Source organism: Ornithodoros turicata, chromosome 4, assembly GCF_037126465.1.
Source record: "Ornithodoros turicata isolate Travis chromosome 4, ASM3712646v1, whole genome shotgun sequence".
In the NCBI taxonomy this organism is placed as follows: Eukaryota; Metazoa; Arthropoda; class Arachnida; order Ixodida; family Argasidae; genus Ornithodoros; species Ornithodoros turicata.
Window position 1 is genome coordinate 76,294,608 of NC_088204.1, and position 18,605 is coordinate 76,313,212.

Below are 18,605 nucleotides of genomic sequence, written 5' to 3' on the forward strand. Positions count from 1 at the left end.
GCTATGAACCTCTCCGGTTTGAGAGCCCTTCCCGTCGCTGAAGCCAAAAAGTACGGAGTCTCAAACGATGTATATCGAATTACTTGAGTATCGGACACATCTGACATATGATTATCCTGTATACTAGCGAGTGTCACACCGAAAAGCACGCGTTTGCATTTCAAGTTTCGGCAGTACAGATATACATATGCTGCTGCTCTACAGATATACGGATCTGAAACGGATTTATTTTTTTTATTTACCTTAAGAGCCCGAAGGGGCATTACATAAGGGGGGTACAACTGATGCATCCAAAATGAACAGCAACAATAGAACAATCTTACATAGATAAAGATATTATAAGTGTTAATTAGATAAAGAAATCAGACAAAGCAGCCTTAAACAGTGCTGCATCTTTAATTGTAACTATGGAAGATGGTAATGTGTCCCATTCTGAGATGGCCAATATTCCCAAAGAGGAGGACCATTGGTGACACTGTCGGGTGCGATTGGGGGAGGGGGAAAGGGGGGTAAATTGAGTATCGGGGATATGATTTGGCGCCTTTGCCGATATATGTGAGTCTTTCTGCGTATCGTTCGTTTGGAAGATGGGTGGGACATAGGAACACCGAAGCGCCTCATTGCAGTGACGTCATGTTTGGTCACACGACATTGGAAAACATATTGCCGCACCGGAGTCACATTAGGAGGGCACGCCGTGAGTTGCGTGCAATTACGAGAGAAAATTGGAAAACAACACGCGGCTGCCTCATTCGGCCTGCAGTAAGACTCCAGTGACGCAATCCCATGTTATGCCATGTCACGTGTCTCCAAGGCGCGCAAAGGCTGTACGTGACGTCACGTGCACGATCCTCGGTCCTTCTTCCACAATGTACACGATGGTGCATGAATACAGAACAAAGGAGCCGTTTGGAAACGCGTTCAAACAGGAACTCGCGAAAAGCCTCCAATTGGCTTATCCAATGACTTATCATGTTTTCGGAAACTTAGTATGAAGCTTCTACGTTCCCCTAAAACTCCCTAATAGCAGAATTTTAGGAGAACGTAGAATTTTCACGACAGCCCATCACTCCCGAACGGTAGTGTCAATTGTGAAGTCGATAGGAGACAGGAGGTCGGTTACCAGGAAATATAGCCACCGACTGTGATGCAATGGATTTGGGACAGGTCCCCGTCCCTGTTTTGGATCCACCAAAAACATTTGGTGGATCCAAATTTGTTCTCTTCCTGTTCTAGACAGTTTACTACATTACTTTGCCTCCCTCCTGCACACATCACTTCGCCTCAATGCAGCCTTGTCACTTCGCTATTTTTGAGTGCTGGAATGCAAAGTTTATGCTTTGTATGCTTTTAGTTTACAAGTATACGCTCCAACTATGTCGTCTTGGCGAACATTCAGCATGCCCTCATACAATGTCCGCTCTATACGAAACGGGGGTGCGGCTACTCCGGGTGCTCAGTTGAGTACAGTCAACAGGAAAACATTCAACCTGGCTATTATATAGGCCCGCGCCAGAACCCCTTCGAGATCTCCAAATTAATGTTAATGGTGTTCCTGGTGACTACCTGTTCGCTCCATAGCATAAGCATGTTGTGTCACTGTTTTCCAATGACCCCTATATGCGCCCTTCGACGTTTCTTCTTTCCTTTTTTTTTTATTGCTTCCTCCTTTCGATCTGCATAGCATAACTCATTAGCACCACCAACAGAACACACCTCAATATTGACGACTTATATTTCGCTCATTTCACTCCATCCTCATATCCCTCATCCAATATCACACATGTGATTGAATTGATTCATTGGTAAAAGAAAAAAAAAAGAGATGTTAGTCTCCAGCCACTCGGGTCTGACAACTCCAGGACGCGTTATTCAGAAAAGAAATGGAAACTACACAAATCTATACAGTTTGAAACGGAATGGATGAAAACATCACCACACATGCCTAATGGGGTACAGCATCCTGCTTCTCAGCGGTGCTCCCCCCCCCCCCCCATGTCGTAGTCAACACTCATCTGTTGTTTTTGTTGTTGTTGTTGTTGTTTCACTTTTTTCTGCACTCCAAAATAACTTCAGATCTCCGGACATCCGTAAAAAAAAAAAGACGAAAGATTGACCTGTTCGTATGTTCTAAAGGGAAAACTGCGAAGACGTGCTCACTATAAGATGGTGATATGGCAACGAAGTATACTTTAAAGAGAGCCATATCAACTGAAGTCGGACCGACAAGACCACGAAACGAAACAAACGAAATCGTGCGCGCGTTCCGAAGCAGACGACGTTCTGCAAAGGGAGAGAGGGAGAGAGAGCACAGTGGCGCCCCCGCCGTCCGAGACGACGAGAGCAACTGCAACAAGTCTGGCCGAAAATGTTGCAGCCGTCGTCTGTCATTCTCAACCTATCCGCCCCCTTCAGTAGGGGGAACTGGGGTCGAGTTTCTCCCGAGAGAGATTGGGGTGAAGGAAAGACGCCTGCCACAGAACCCCTTCTGTGTCGCTCACGGGAGGTTTTTCAACAGCTCGAGATATGATGGTCAAAAGTGGAATCTTCCAGGCACAATCACGGGTTTGCAACGTACAAATAGTTTCGTTTAAAATATGTGCTACTGCGACACGCGTGATTGAAGACTTACGGGCAATAGTGGTGTAAGCGTAAAAAGGTAAAGCGTGTAAAGTAAATTACATTTTGCATTTCACTAACACTATACCAACGTAAATGTTCTGCGTGCAAACTATCGTTACAAGGATGTATATAAACTGCTAAAAATATGTACAATCTACCGTTCGGAAAGGGGGGGGGGGCGTACACGAGTACACATACCCGGCAAAATTCGACTGAAATTTTGGTTCTGATTATTTGCACCATTTACTGGGTTTGTTAGCTGTTCTTTCGAAGCTATTGTCCGTAAGCCTCCATTGCTTCAGTCCAAACGTCACTCCCTAAAAACTCGTTCAGCCGAAGCTCTAGAAGGAATGCCCGTACCGAATTTCATGAACGTCACCTTCACGATGAAAAAATCGTTAACACACCGACACACATCCATCTCCTAATAAAGTTGTTGTTGTTTGTAGCCCTATAGCCGAGTAACACGGAGTTCCATTTCACAGCCACTTGCAACTAGCGATTTCTTTTCGATTTTCTTTTCTTTTTTTTTTTCGTTTTACGTTCATTTTTGCCGCGTTTCGGGAGGTCTCAAAAACTGTAATAACTGAATACCGGGACTTGTAACTCAGCTACAACGCAAGACAGACTTCGTCCGTTTTTCGTACATCAATGGAAGCGGAAAGAGAATGCTCAGCATTTTTTTCCCAGAATCCGCACCGCGATAAACTCCATCCCGTAAGCGTCTATGGCACAACAAACAGGAGATAGTCACGAGAGCGCCGGTTTTTTACGCAGGAAACCGCGTATACATACGCCGTTGCACTTTATCGCAATCGGGGAAAGTCGAGGGCATCTACAGTCGGCTCGAAACGGCCTCGGACGAGCACTGCCAGGACAAAAACAAATGTTTCTGTCCTCCGTTCCTTTGTTGCTGCTTTCGGAATGAACGGGGGGGGAATATGTTTATTATATAAAAAAATAGGAGGAAAGGTTAGCCACCGCTACGGCGGCTTGCTATTCCCAGGAAAGCAAAGAAAGAAAAAAGGGAAGGAAAGACAAATAAAAAGAAAAACAAACAAAAAGAACGGATAACGCGAAGAAGTGTATGGGTGGAATGGTTACAGTCAGGGATGGGCATAAAAACATTTTTTGAGTATTTAAATGCAAAACATAATTACAGTATTTAAATACCATAATTATTACCATAAGTACTGCGAGGAAGATGTCATCTGGAATTACAGAAATAATAATGATAGCGACAAATCAGCAATGAACAACAGCATTTATTTGTTATTTATCGTGGCGATTTTAATATTAGATGTCTCGATTAAGATTAGATGCTTTCGGCAAGCTGGGAAAAGTACAGGAGCTTTTCGGCGGCTAGTTGGTTGCTGCGGAAAATGGCCTAAATACTAAAGGTGCGACGGCGGACATATTCTACGAGATGATGGAATGCCCATTGGCTCACTGTGAATCATTTGAATCACTTACTTAACCGTAGCCCGATAATTATACATGCTGTAGGAATACGAGAGCATGTACACATGGGAGACTGCGACTAGCCAGCTACGACGCAACGGTGTATTGCTGTTGGATATCAATCACAATATCTCTAACAATATTCCCCCTGACACTATAAGAAACGTGGTAGGGGCACACAAAAGCAATATCTGAAACGCTCATCGCTCATCCACAGGTTACGTCTGAATGTGGCCTTCACTCCGTTCTATCGCTACAAGCAAGGCTGTGAGGCTAGCCCTATGCGCAACGAGTGTGGTGTACTTGCCAACGTAGAACAGATTCTCCTCCGCTGCCAAACCTATATCAACGAGAGGCGTACACTGCAGTCACAGCTTGCCACCTTTGGCTGCCGCCCCTTCAACTTGTCGAGCATCCTCGGCCCTTGGGGACACCGCGGCCCACTCCAGGGCGGCCTTACGTCATGTAGTTGGCTTTTTTGAGGCGACTGGCCTTAAGGACTCATTGTGACCCCAACAGCGCTCTCGGACATTCCCTCCATCACGATCACGATCAGGATCGCCATCGCCGCTCCGATCATTTCCCGTCATCTCTCATCATCGCCATCACTCATCATTGTCACCACTCATATTAGACCCCCTAGCTATGGGGTAGCGTTTCATTCCTACAGTGGAAAACCTCCCCACTTCATCATCAGAATATATCTGTTGTTGTTGTTGTTCTGAAACGCAGCTGAGAAGTTTAATACAGAGACGACATAAATTTATCCACAGCGAGAGCAACAAAGGAGGTCGTCTCTGCATCAAACTTCTCAGCAGTTTCAGACCTTGTTTGTTTGTGTTCTACGTTCCCGGGGTTTTGTCGTGAATCCCTGCCACCAGTCCGCTCGTTTTCTCACCATTCTCTTGTTGTGTGTTATTATGCAATTCGAACAGTTAGAACAAGAAAATCTCTTGCGTCGTCTATTTTATTTCGAGACTCTTCAGTTCATTAACTTTCGTCTGCTGTTGTTTCGGATGCCAAATATTTTATTACTGCTCCCGCTAGTCTATACAATTAGAAGTCATAAGTTCTACGTGTATTTCGAGGTCATATCGCAACGTTGCGGCTGGATATTAGAGGATGATTTCAGTGCCTCTATCATCGCTTTCCACAAATTACAGCGAAATCGTATCGCTTATCACGGCAATGAAAGCACTCCATAGCTGCGTTTACATAAAGGCGACATAAGTTGACTCAACTGAATAAGTCGATCTTTCGTCTGCATGTAAACCGGTCTATATCGACTTAGCAGAGAAGTCGACACAGCAAAGAAGTAAGAAGTCGCTCGGCTTGGACAGTTCAAACGATAAATGTCGACTGAACTCCGCCATGTAAACCGCGTCAGTCGACTCACTTCCAATACGTCATTGCTGGATGCCTCGTCTTCCAGACACAGAAGAAGACGTAGCAAAATAGCTGGCAGCGCGGGACGTCCAAAAGAATGCAAGTGGACATACGGCTGTTTGATTATGAAAAGAATGGCGTGACGACAGACTGCAAAAGTACTATTGGAGAAGTAAAAATTCACGCGATGACAACGTTGTGCGTAACCGTATCTAAATTTCAACGTTACAATTTAAAGGTGAGGGTGGCGCTTCAGTCGAGGATCAGTCGACTGAATCCTGCAGTGATCTATGGCGCCTTAGTCGCAAACGCAGTTCATGAGGTGAACGAAGGAAGAACACAACGTCCCACGAAGAACCGAATCGGCGAATTGGTTGGTTGGTGGCGTGTTATTACCGAGTGATCTGCCTTCCGGAGCGGTGGAAGCCATGTTGCTCGTGGGCGTCCTGGGCCGACTTCATAGGAAAGCGGGCCGCCATACAGCGTCTGAGGAAAACCCAGAGGAAACACCCACAGACAGCGCTGCAGGGATACGAACACGGGTCACCTCCCACTCTCGGCAAGGAAGTGGATCCCATTATAGTCACGGGAGCAAAGACGCTTCGGCTACTTGGACATAGACGTCACTCGGCCGATTGGGACATCGCCTTTGGAAGTCAAATGATTAACGTTGCCGCAGGGTCTTCGATGCATTCGACAAGACGGGATTCAGCAGATTGGGAATGTAAGCAGATGCAATGGGATGGAATGTAAACAGTTGACACAAACAGGCGTATGCGATCAACCGTAGCGCGAGGAAGATCTTCTGAACGGGTCATCTTTACCCCGAATCCACGTGAACCATACAGAGAAAAGTTTGGATATACTTCCTTCGACAGTGACTAACCTGTAGTGTTACGTCTTCCGACGAGTATGATCATGAGCGAAGTCAAGCTGGTCTAACAATTTACCTCGTGTATCTTTAACGAGGCGCAAATTTTAGCAGTATCAGAAACTTTTACCGTGCCACGAATTTTCTGTGGCCCTCAGCCGGGTTAGAACTGGCATCAGTAGTTTTCGAAAAGTTGGGTCGAATCAAAAGGATTGCCGAGCTCAATGTCTGTTCCATAAAAGAGAGAGAAAGAGAAAGCAGGCACAAACTACGTGTCACCTGCTTAGGAATAAGACGCAGGTACGCTCGAGGTACGCTACGTGTTGTTAGCGCGCACGTTAGCGATACGTGCACTTAGCCTCCATAGTGTAGGACAGCAGCGTAGCTAGAAAAGATTTGTGGGAGGGGTTCCATGGTAACTTTATGTGAGGAAGGAGGATACCACCACTACTTTCTATTTCCTAAATGAACTACCAAAGGTACGAGTTATAGGACAGAACGCCCCGAATCCCCCTCGATACTAGTGTCGGAGCAAGGACAGCGACACGAAATGCGCATGCGCTACGCGTTCGCCGTCTTCCTCAGCATTCCGCTACTTTTGGCAATGCATTCTTTTTTTAAGTATGTGCCCGTCATCAGAGATACGATACAGCACGGAAAGCAAAATAAAAGGTTGTCATAAACTTCCGCCGCAATAAAAGTGACACTTCAGCCGAACTGTGCTGGAGAAGTACTGGGAAAAGAGTCGCGCCTGCGATCCCCGCAAAGCCGGCGCCTAAGAGCAGAGCACGCGCGGGCGCACGAGCGATTGGGTAACCTTTCGAGGAAGTCCCGAGATAAAGGCCCATTCTTCGCAGAAACACAACACACACACCGATTGGACGGAGAGAGAGAGAAAAAAAACACAAAAGGCACAGTTAGCGACGACCCCGATAGCCGCTGCCGCCGCCGCAGGGGACAGACCCGCATCGTCTGCGTAATACAGACGTTAGCGCGCAGGGTAAAGTTGACAGCTATTTGGTCGTCATCGTTATTGCATGTGTACAGTCGGAAAGAGGACTGGGGAAGGGGGCTCGAAAGAGAACATAGAGCTTTAATCAGACGACTCCGGATTTATTTATCCGAGGTTTATTTCTTCGTGAGGACGACGCCGATTGGATGCAGTACACTCTAAGAAAAAATAAATAAATAAATAAGAGTGAAATGGGCAGTAATTCCAGCTTCTAATCCCCTAGATTGCACTTACTCCCCGTTTTAGTCCCCTGACACCGAAATTTGCTCCGCAGGACTTCAAATACTCGCTGTACTTCGCAAATCGTCTTCCGAATGCAACAGTCTTACGTAAATATGCGCCCTTTCTGAATTTGACGGAATAGAGGGCTATATATAGCTTAGCTAACTTAGCAATTTTCCACTTGCGCAGAGGAAGAAATAGTTCGCGAAATAAAAACAGAAATAGGGCTTCATCGCTTGCACGCGTTACGAGCTAACGAGGGGTGGGGCACTCGTCGAGAAGGGGCAAGTGATAAAACACGTGCACGGCGCTCTTCGCGCGATACGTGAAGGGGCGTGGTATACGTCACGCGCAATGTGTCACGTGCCCATCTTTTTGAATTTCCCGCCACTCGTCAGCTCGTAACGACCGTAACGACGATGTAGCGATTAAGCACTTCGGTGTGTGGTGCCTTTGTAACTGCGCTATAAAATTTACAAGAACGCCCGGAGAAAGGAGCCATCGGTCCGGCCAGATCTTCTCGAGTGACGTCAGCGGACCTGCATGACACCGCGCGAGCAGGAGCAACGACCTCTGTCGTTCACATATAGTACACATCTTTGAAGGGGGTGGAGGGTTTCTAGAGGGTGTGCAGATCAGAGGTCACCCGCGTCGTTCCTTCGCTATGCTGGTCCATATTTGTTGCGCAACACTCGCAGTCAAATATGAAAATTTTATGGGGCATTTCACAAGACGGGACAAGACGGTCGTCTGCCAAAAGGTAAGACGAAGACTCTATCGGTGAAATGCCGACCACGAGCATTTACTTGTACAATTGACCTGGGAAACTGTCCGGTTCGCCTTCATGGGGTCATCTTGTGAAAGCCCGTTTGCTCCGAGAGCACCGGGAAAACTTCCTGTAACTGCAGGATCCAGCGATAGTCACGCAAGACTGCAAAATCACAACGAAACGGCGAGCTTCTACTGTTAGGCTCTACCTGTAACGATCCATTCATCGCTGCCAGTTTCTCGATGGTACTTTGAGAAGGTCGAAAGTAACACTCAAGGAGGAAGCCGACTATAGGTGTGTACTGTCATGAAGTAGGGGAACTACCTATGGATGTATGTAGTTCCCCGGTTGCATTTTCCTAGAGCATATATATATATATATATATATATGTAGAAGCTAATTATCTCACCTAATAAAGGTCGTGGAACGAAAGTACGATTAACACTTTCATGTAGGACATGCCAGCCTGAGGGTATAGTGAATTTAGCCTTCTTTGGTGACTGCTCTTGTTGCTCTGAGGTGCGGGAGCGGTGGTGTGGTGTAGAGCCCTGCGCGGATGAGACATCCGCATCTGATCCGCGCATACGTTAGCCGCGTCCGATGCGCACCGCAGCATACACAACAGTTTAAATCCGCATCCGATCCGCAAAATCCGCACGTTCCGTAGCGCGCGTAAAGACCGCAGGAAGCATATGTTGGTATAATTTCGGATGCCTCCATGCTGTCACGGAAGGACTCAAGACGACAAGCGAAGGTAAACCTTTGAACAAGCGCGATATGGAGAGACTTCTGGAACGCGTGGAACGCTACCTCGCTGGTGCTCGCGTGGTTCGAGATGTAAGAATGCCTCCTCTGAGTCCTCTCCCATGGTCAAAGGTGAGCCCGAGCATGCGTTCGCTGTCGGCGCGCAATACAAATAAAGTGATGGTCGAAAAATTACAGCACGCGGTATATCCGCATCCGATCCGCTGCTTTCACATCCGCGTCCGATCCACATCCGACTTCGACCCATCCGCATCCGATCCGCACACCGCAGGAAGTGCTAAATTTTCATCCGAATCCGCAAGTATCTTGCGGATATCCGCTTCCATCCGCGGATGGTGCATGGCCACCAGGCCGGTGTTATATACCGGCACAGCCGGTTATTTGCTCGCTCTGCCGGTAGGAAGGTGATACCGGCAGCCTTTTGCCGGTATTTGTGACTCAAGACCTTTCATGTGGGCTTTTGCGGGGTTTTCCCTTCAACATTCCACTACAGCTTGAATAAATCTGGAGCATAGCCCCAACTCCGCAGTCACCAGTTCTTTCCTTAGTTATTCATTATTATTATTACACACAGGAACATATGTTTCCTCGTATTATCTTGAGCTCTCTCTCTCTATCTCTCTGTTTTCTGTGTGTGCTCTTCCACCCCTCACCCACTTCCCTTTCCCGCGAGCCTTTCCCATTTCCCTCTATTCCACATCCTCTCCCTCAGCCGGTATTTTTCACTACGAAAGGTGGCAACCCTATGCATGGCTCTAGTAAGCGTCATGCTTGTCCGCGTATGTACGCTAACTAGTGTCGGCCTTTCTTCTTTTCCATCTGACGCAGGTGATAAAGTTCCGACGCAGGACGCACCCAAGAAAATGAAGGAAAAGCAAAGCTATCAGACTTTCCTCAGACGACACGATACATTTCACGAAGGGAGACACATGTAAGAGCAATGCGTAGGGCAATAAAAATAGAAGGAGAACAAGTAGTCGGAAACTGGGGATATTTCTCGCGTAATACCGCTCTTGCGCAAAGAACAGTCTCGAAAAATGATTGCATTGCACGAGACAAAGTAAATGCGCATTAGTCGGTGCGAAGGACACAAAGGGCATTAACATATCCTTAACCCCGCAGCTTCCCTGTTTGTAGGATCGTGAATATAGTACGCCGTCTTTAGATATACAGGGTGTCCCAGAAAACGTGTCACTGAATTATAATAAATAAACTATATCACCTAGAATCATGCGATCAACGGCATTTGTTCTCTCTAGGTTTTTGCCACCTCCTGGTGTGAAGGTCGTGTAACGTAAGTTTAATTATGTAAATTTTTCGGAACTGAGGTCCGAAATTTGCCAAGTAAAGGTCACTCTTTTACCCCACCAATGTGAAAAGCGTGTCTAATTTATTCAAATTAATGATGATTGACAGGGATATTCAGGGCTATCCCATCAGAAAAAATAGCCGAACATCATGCGCTACGGAGCTAACGCGCGACAAATTTTTCAGCGCAATCCTTGTCAGTCCGACGAAAGGACCCAAGCAGCACAATGTACTGAAAGTCGAGTGCAATAGGGGTGGACGGTATGTGTCTTATCAATGTTCTTTAGTTTCATCAGTCTGTTCAAGGCCTTCCATCTACCCGTCCACCCCTATTGCACTCGACTTTCAGTACATTTTGCTGCTTGGGGAGGTTGGAAACTCAGCCCACATGTGCAACGCAGAAAGAGATAACACAGGTATGGCTTATCGCGTCCGACATTCGGTGGGATCACGCTTTCCCTCTCCCAATTTCAGGAACTGAGTGCGATGGCGGTCAAAAAGTCGTCGCGCGTCATGGTTCGGTACTTCGAAAAGCATCCCAAGCATCACAATGTACTGAAAGTCGAGTGCAATAGGGGTGGACGGCATGTGTCTTATCAATGCTCTTTAGTTTCACAAGTCTATTCAAGGCCTTCCACCTACTCATCCACCCCTATTGCACTCGACTTTCAGTACATTGTGCTGCCTGGGATATGATGTTCGGCTATCTTTTCCGATGGGATAGCTCGCGAATATCACTGTCAATTATCATGAACTTGAGTGAATTCGGCACGCTCTTCATATTGGAGGGGTAAAAAAAAATGACCTTTACTTGGCAAATTTCCGAGTTCAGTTCGCAAATATTTATGTAATTAAACTTTCGATACATGACATTCACATCAGGAGTTGGCAAAGACCTAGCAAGAACAACTGCCGTTGACCGCATGATTCTAGGTGGCGTAGTTTTTTTTTTTTTTATTATTATAATTCAATGACACGTTTTCTGGGACACCCTGTCCATCAAACAACGGGATACACAAACTAGGAAAGTACGTATACAGTAGCGGGAAAGGAGAGGCGTTGCGTTTATGATATCGCGGCAGGATTGCGGCACTGCGTCACATTTTTCAAATTTTCAGCGACGCTTAGTACTGCACTACTTCTGAGTGAAGCAGTCTCAGCTGAGAGCAGCAGTCATCCTCCGGAGTCTGAAAAATTCGAATTTATTTCCTACCAGATGTTCGACCCCCCCCCCCCCCCCGAGACCTTTCACCGCAATTTTTCTAGCAACCTATAAAAAAAAAAGAGTGTTCTGTCACATGTGTAACTTTTGCACTGGGTTTAGAACAACGAACTATTAAATACGCTGCCAACATTAAACTGCCTGCATACTGGCATTTACACCGAGCCATTAGCACTGGCAGCCACAAGAGCCCACGGGAAGCCATCAGAGAAGCTACTGGCCATTAAATTCAACTACGGTGAATTGACTGGAGAAGTAAGTATATTCGAAATGTGTTTACACAGTGCATCCGATCATTATTTATAATCCGTCGACAGCAGCTGTTTATTAGAATTTGGTTCCCAACTGGCCACCAGGTATAAGTGAGACTGAGAACACCGCACAGCTGCGAATGGCACGCGAATTCACAACGGCGTCGTATATCGCAACGAAAGCCACAGCATCCTTTGAACGTTGGATACGGGAGCGCTGCATTCTGACTGCGTGACTCACGTTCTCAGTAGCTACTTTATAGTTAAGCAGAAACCATAAGGCGTCAAACCAGTTTCCCCGTAACACACCACCTCTGGAAGCACAGCCGTCTACGCTTCGCTGAAGCACGCTGGCACGAGATCTCCGGCAACTCAAAGCGTGTGTCATGATATCCGGTATAGTTCTTCTCGCGTTATATTTCCCTTCCGGGTCCCATTGTTACTGTTTGCCTGAAGCCGTTCGCGCGCAGACACAGAAAATTAAACCTCGTCTCCAATGAGGAACGTCGGTGTATACAGTGAACCCTCGTTATTATGACCATGGCCGTTCCCGAAAATTTTGGTCATAATGCGGAATTGTCATATTAACGGGGGGGGGGGGAATTTGCAGAGGTTTCACTGCATTGTTCCCCCGGAGTATGGTCGTAAAGCGTGTATGTCAGATTATCGGGGGTCATATTAACGAGGGTTCACTGTATACATAGGGCATGACTTTTTCGGGTTTTATTTTTGGCCAAATTGGGGGGGGGGGGGTAAATATCGGGTGATATTTTTCGTTCGAAAATTCGGGTGTATTCGGGTTAAACCCCGTTACGGCATATTCTGTCGTCAGGAATTCGGGTGATTTTTTTTGTTTAATAAAAATGTGTCTTAACATGGAACTAATGTTTAGCAATGTTATCAAACTTTATTTTTAATGCACGCTTATGAGTGTGCCACGCGACCCGGATGTTTTCGGGTAGATTCGGGTTAAACCCGAATTTTACAGAATTCGTTCGGGGGGTAAATGTCGGGCGGATACGGGTTTAACCCTAAAAAGTCAGGCCATATATACAGTAACGGAGAAACAGAAGCGTCGAATGTTGCTTCCGGGGCAGGAAAAAAAAAAAAAGAACTGGCGAAGAGAATAACCGGACGAAGTAGATAGTAGGCATTGCTCATCACATTGTTGTATAACACGATACAACAGAATGCGAGCAAATTGCTGGTGTAAGCTAGTTGGTTTGTAACATCGTTGGAAGTAAGTTGGTTTGGGGGTGGGGGTGGGGGGGGGGGAGATGTTACACAGCAACCCCCAGACTCGGAGCAATATTACCAACGAGTATATTATTTTATATCATTGGATAACAGATGCCGTGCAGAAAAAAATGGTCGGCCATTTTGTGTAAAAACGAGCACGCTAACGGATATGATGACACAGAGAAAGAGATAGAGAGAGACGATGATGAGACGGCGCTGATGCCGGCCAGCAGGCTGAAAGATGGTGATGATGATGATGATGGCAGTTCAGCGATGAGGAATGACGCGTTGTATGAAGCAAAACATGAAATTAGTGCAAGAGCAGTAACTGATGCAAGAGATGTAACTTCTTTCTCGACATCTTATGTGTATTTTTTTATATATATATTTCCTCGAGGATGTTTCGCTTGCACTGTAGTGCTGAGTCAGCCTGCAGTAGGTTATGTGTTCAGATAACCAATATGTTTGCAATGGCTGCGTTGTTTATTGTTGCGTGCATTAGTCACACTTATCAACTGCATTTCTTCGTCGCTTGCAGGACAAGTAACTGCTATGTACTGCTCGCGACACGGTTGTCTGAAATCGCCTGTCAGAAATCGTCCTGAAATCGCCTGAAATCGTCGTCGCCTGAAATCGCCTGTCAGAAATCGTCCTGAAATCGCCTGTCAGTTCTGAAGCCCGTATTTCCTTGATTGCCCTCGAAAATTTTGTTCCAATATTGCATTTAAAGGTGGACCATATGCTGCACATGTTTCTTACTCGAAATAAATGATCTTGCAACACCTCAAGATTTCAGATGGGATAAACCACGGGCTGCTGATTTCACACAACCGTGTCGCAAAGCAGTACTACATTGAGTGTAAGAAGAGACTGCGCCTCACAGTCTCCTCTTGAAACCTGAGGTACAATTAGGGTTGCCACTTTTCGGATTGAAAATTACCGGCTGAGGGAGAGGAGGTGGAATAAAGGGAAAGGAGGAAAGGCTCGTGGGAAAGGGAAAGTGGGTGAGGAACGTTCTAGCTGGCTCGACACAACCACCAACAGCTTTGCACAACCACTGCTCTTGTACCCTCCGAACACAAGACGTAATGAATAACAATGATAATAATAATAACAATGAATAATAATAATAATGAATAACTAAGAAAACGACTGGTGACTGCGGAGTGTGGTCTGTGCTCCAGATTTATTCAAGCTGTAGTGGAATGTTGAAGGAAAAACCCCGTAAAAGCCCTTATGAAAGGTCTTGAGCCACAAATACCGGCAAAAGGCTGCCGGTATCACCTTCCTACCGGCAACCGGCAGAGGAAGCAAATAACCGGCCGCGCCGGTATAATACCGGCCTGGTGGCAACCCGAGGTACAATACTGGCGGTACGCTAGTATTGTAGACAACAACAACAGAAACAACAACAGCAATAATAATAATAATAAATAATAAAGTCTGACGACGACTACGATTATACAGTGCAAGCCCTATCAGGTGCGGTGTACGGCGTGTACCGCAGCTCCTGCATTGCATCATCGTATAGGTTTGTTTGTTGTCGTTGTTATCTTCTCCGAGTGCGCTATATTCCATTTTCTGAGACGCGTGCGCACGAGTGGATGTTTGCAGGTGCCGGTGTACAAGGATCAGGGCCGCGGTTTTCGCGCTTCCAGGAACCACTTATCACGCGGCGGAGAGGTGTCCCGCCGTTTCTGCGAATTGTTTATACTTCACACTTCCCATATCGTTCCGAGATGATTTCCAGGGAAATGACCGCTTCCTGTCAACACCTGTCATTCTAGGAGCCCCAGATAAGCAGCGCCCTCCCTCTCCGGCTTCTCCATTGGGTGCTAGGGTCCAACGTAGCACCAATTTTCCTCGAATTTCACTCATCGCTTTATCCGATAAGGTTCAATGAGTCGATAACATACGCATACTATGCAACTTCCATGACGAGCACTTTGCTGCGTGAGGGAGGTGCCCGGTAGTATCATCGTGATGTTGGTGATGGCTCGGATATATCGGAACCAGTTAGGCAACACAAAGACAAGAAGCTTCGTATTTTCACGCGTATTAGCCGCGGCTTATGCGCGATTTTTTTTTTTTTTTTCTCACGGGCGCCCTGCGGCGTATCCACCGGTGCGGCTTATTTGACTTATATGACTATTTTCCTGGTATTTTCCCCATACGCCGATTTTAACGAAAGGGCCGACAGTGTCTCTGGAACAGCACTGCCCTGCCGATGCACGAACAGTGCGTAACAGGGACGGGTCCACATTCGAGTAGATTGATCTTCCTGGTGCATTCCCCCAAGCAGCTTTAAGGAAAGTGGTGACAGTGATTCACGTCTTCTGGAAGATCACTGACCCATCAGTCCACGAAAAACACCCGACAAGGGCACAATCCGATCTTGGTAGAACTCCAGAACTGATCTCCTCTGTTGTACACTGTGCCGATGTCGGAGTATGGACCACAGGGTTTATGGACTTCTCTATGGTCTCCTTTGTCGCACAAATCAGTCGTCTCGTATTGCCCCGCGGCCTATCTGCGGGTGCGGCTTATCTGCCAGAAAATTTTCAAAACGTCCCAAAAAACGCGTCCTGCGGCTTATCTGCGATGCGGCTTATACGCGTGAAATTACGGTAATTGTGACACATAGTTGCAAGGTCAACTACGCGTCATTTGTTCGTGTTCGCTCAGTCCGAAGAGACGGCCGCAATTCGACCTTCCTCTCAAGCCGGGATCGAGACCGTTTTTCTTGGCTATAGTTGCGGCTTGCTTACCCTGATTGGCCCCCCTTATGACTTCGCGCGGAGTCACGTGACTATATTACCGCTTGTATCTCACGGACTGCTCGGCAACGCCTCATCGCTTTTTTTTTTCTTTTCCTGCCCACACCCCTAAAGGGTGCCTCTGTCATTTCAGCTTGAGACATAAAGCTGTTACAACCATACCTGGGTAAATTACTTCTAAAATATAATTAAATTACGTTACTCATTACTCCAATTAAAATGTAATTAAATTACATGACTTATTACTGCAATTGAAATGAAATTACATTATAATTACTACGGAAAAATAATGACATTACAAAGTCATTAGTGCGAGCTTAGTCACACTCTTCTATCTGTCACAGAGCTACATGCCAGGCTAGTGTGCCACATATGACGTATAGTTCCACAATGTAGAGACGAAGATGACACAATGTATCACAACAACAAGAAGGTTGTCTGGAGGACGGGGCCCGCAAACAATGATTCTCCAATGCCACAAACCGAAACACTTGATTCTTTTGTAAAATGTAATGCGTATAATGCCATTAAAATTACTGCCCGAATATAATTAAATAACATTACAAATTACATAATGTCAAAAGTAACGCATTACATTACAAATTACCAGAAAAAGTAATTCATTACTGTAATTTTATTACGGCAATGACATTACTACCCAGGTATGGTTACAACGTATTCGTAATAATGACTCCCCCCTCCCCCCCATGTTTTGCAGCAACCCACTCCCACCCCCTTCCTGCGACCCCGTACAAACCACTGCATATACTTAGGAATATAGGTTACGGATTATATCAGGTACGACAGAGTGATGGTATAGTCTGTCTGACGTGGACATTGTTTCCGCATAACAAACAAGGTAACCTGTCTTTAGGGTTCCTGGTCTCCGGTGTTTACCGAAAAGCACCGATAAACGTACGCCGGTAAAATTTTTTTACAAGTTCGGTGAAAATAATTATTCACCGATTGTCGTCGAAATGTCGACTTCAGGTGTCTCGATTGAATTCCCTGTCCCTCCGCTCTGAACTGGTTGGCAGCGGAGAGTGGACATGAGGTCGTTCTTGAAAGAACGGATATTCCGTCTTTAGGTTCTTCACGGGGTCTTAATGTTGCCGATAGTCAGGATCCAGGCCAGGTACAAATCGATCCGCATAACGAGAATAGGTCCGTTCGGTGAGGAAGTGCCCCAGCTAGAGCCTAGAGACCATGGAGTGTACATGTGCGAACTGTTCGCCTATTCTGCAAACGCTGAAAACTAGCACACGGAACGACTGAATGATTTGCCTTCCACAAGAAAGCTCCGATGCTAATTCCTTACAGTGAAAATAGCGCTGTGCGATGTCACCTGCATCGCGAACGTGTACTTCACAAACTTATCAACCCCTGATTTTAACACTTGGCATTGTAATGAAAAAAATTGTAAAAAAAATAGAAGAAAGAAGAAGAAGAAAAAGAAGAACCACAAGGACATCAAGCGTTGGTTTACTGTATGCATGGGAAACTCCCGTCACCTTCCTCGCCGGTTTCCACCGGGTGTCTTCACGGTTCAAAATATTACCACCGAAAGGCACCGATTCCTGGTGAGCGAAATAGCCACCGATTTCTCCCTGAAAAATTAAGCACCGAAAACCGGGAACCCTACCTGTCTTAAATTTCCGCGCGCACAGCGCAGACGATACTGCCTCCATCCAGCGGACAATGACGACACTTACGGAGACGAAGCGCGCGGTTCAAACTGCCAGGAAGGCCTTTATTTATTTACTTTGTTTTTATTTTTTTGCATAATGCTCGTCACGTCAACAATATCCGAGGCTGAGAAGAGAGGCAGCGGGAGAAATCAGGAAGATACCGTTTCAATGCCGTAAACGGTGCGATTTTTTTTTTAATCTCGTACCAACACCGCGAAACAACAGCGGCTGTAAGCGGTGCACAGACGTGAGCGGGACGGAATGGAGGACGGAGGAGGGTGTTAAGTGCGCGTCTTGAGCCGACTGCACTGTGGCGATATTTTATTTTATTTTTTGTGTTAGCGCCGCGGAGCAACTGTGGCTATGAACGGCGTAGAGACGTGGACAGATGGAGAGAGGACAGCAGCAGGAAGGAATGAGGGACAGGGGGGTGGGGATAGTATGAATGTTGGGCCGACTTCAGGGGGGAACTGTATGCCGGCATTCGTCTAGAACGTCTAGCAGACAACCTAGGGAAAATCCTCAGACAGGACAGCCGGTGGTAGGTTTCGAACCCACCACCTGCCCGCTCTTCAGCACGACCTTGGCTACCACCTGAGGCGGATCTAGGATTTTTCTTTGGAGGAGTGGGGGGTTGGGGAAAAGGGTTTCTTTCCTTGGACAGCATCATATACTACACTACCTAAGGTCAAATGAAGTTCTACGTAACGACAGACATTGAGGGGGGTGGTGATGATCCGGCCTCCCCCTACCTCCCCCATTATCCGCCTCGGGCTGCCATCCACGTGGGCGATATCTGACCCCGGGAAAATTTTTCCAATCAGAAAACTCGGACAGCAGAGCTAGCGTTCTCTTGGAGCTACTCTAGCTGTTTATGACCAGGACCGGCGAGAGGGGGTGGAGGCAGTCGCGGATGGCGCCCAGTCCGCTTCAGATAGACTATGCCTATATAGAATACCTAGACTATGGTATCGAGAGACGTGAGGAGGGGAGACCGGGCATGACCCATCTC

General features: G+C 46.6%; 1 protein-coding gene across 3 annotated transcripts in view; it reads right to left on the bottom strand.

Annotated features, from left to right (window-relative positions):
* LOC135391904 (chaoptin-like) overlaps positions 1–18,605 on the bottom strand; it is a 355,781-nt gene that overhangs the window by 263,802 nt on the left and 73,374 nt on the right. The window lies entirely within an intron of this gene.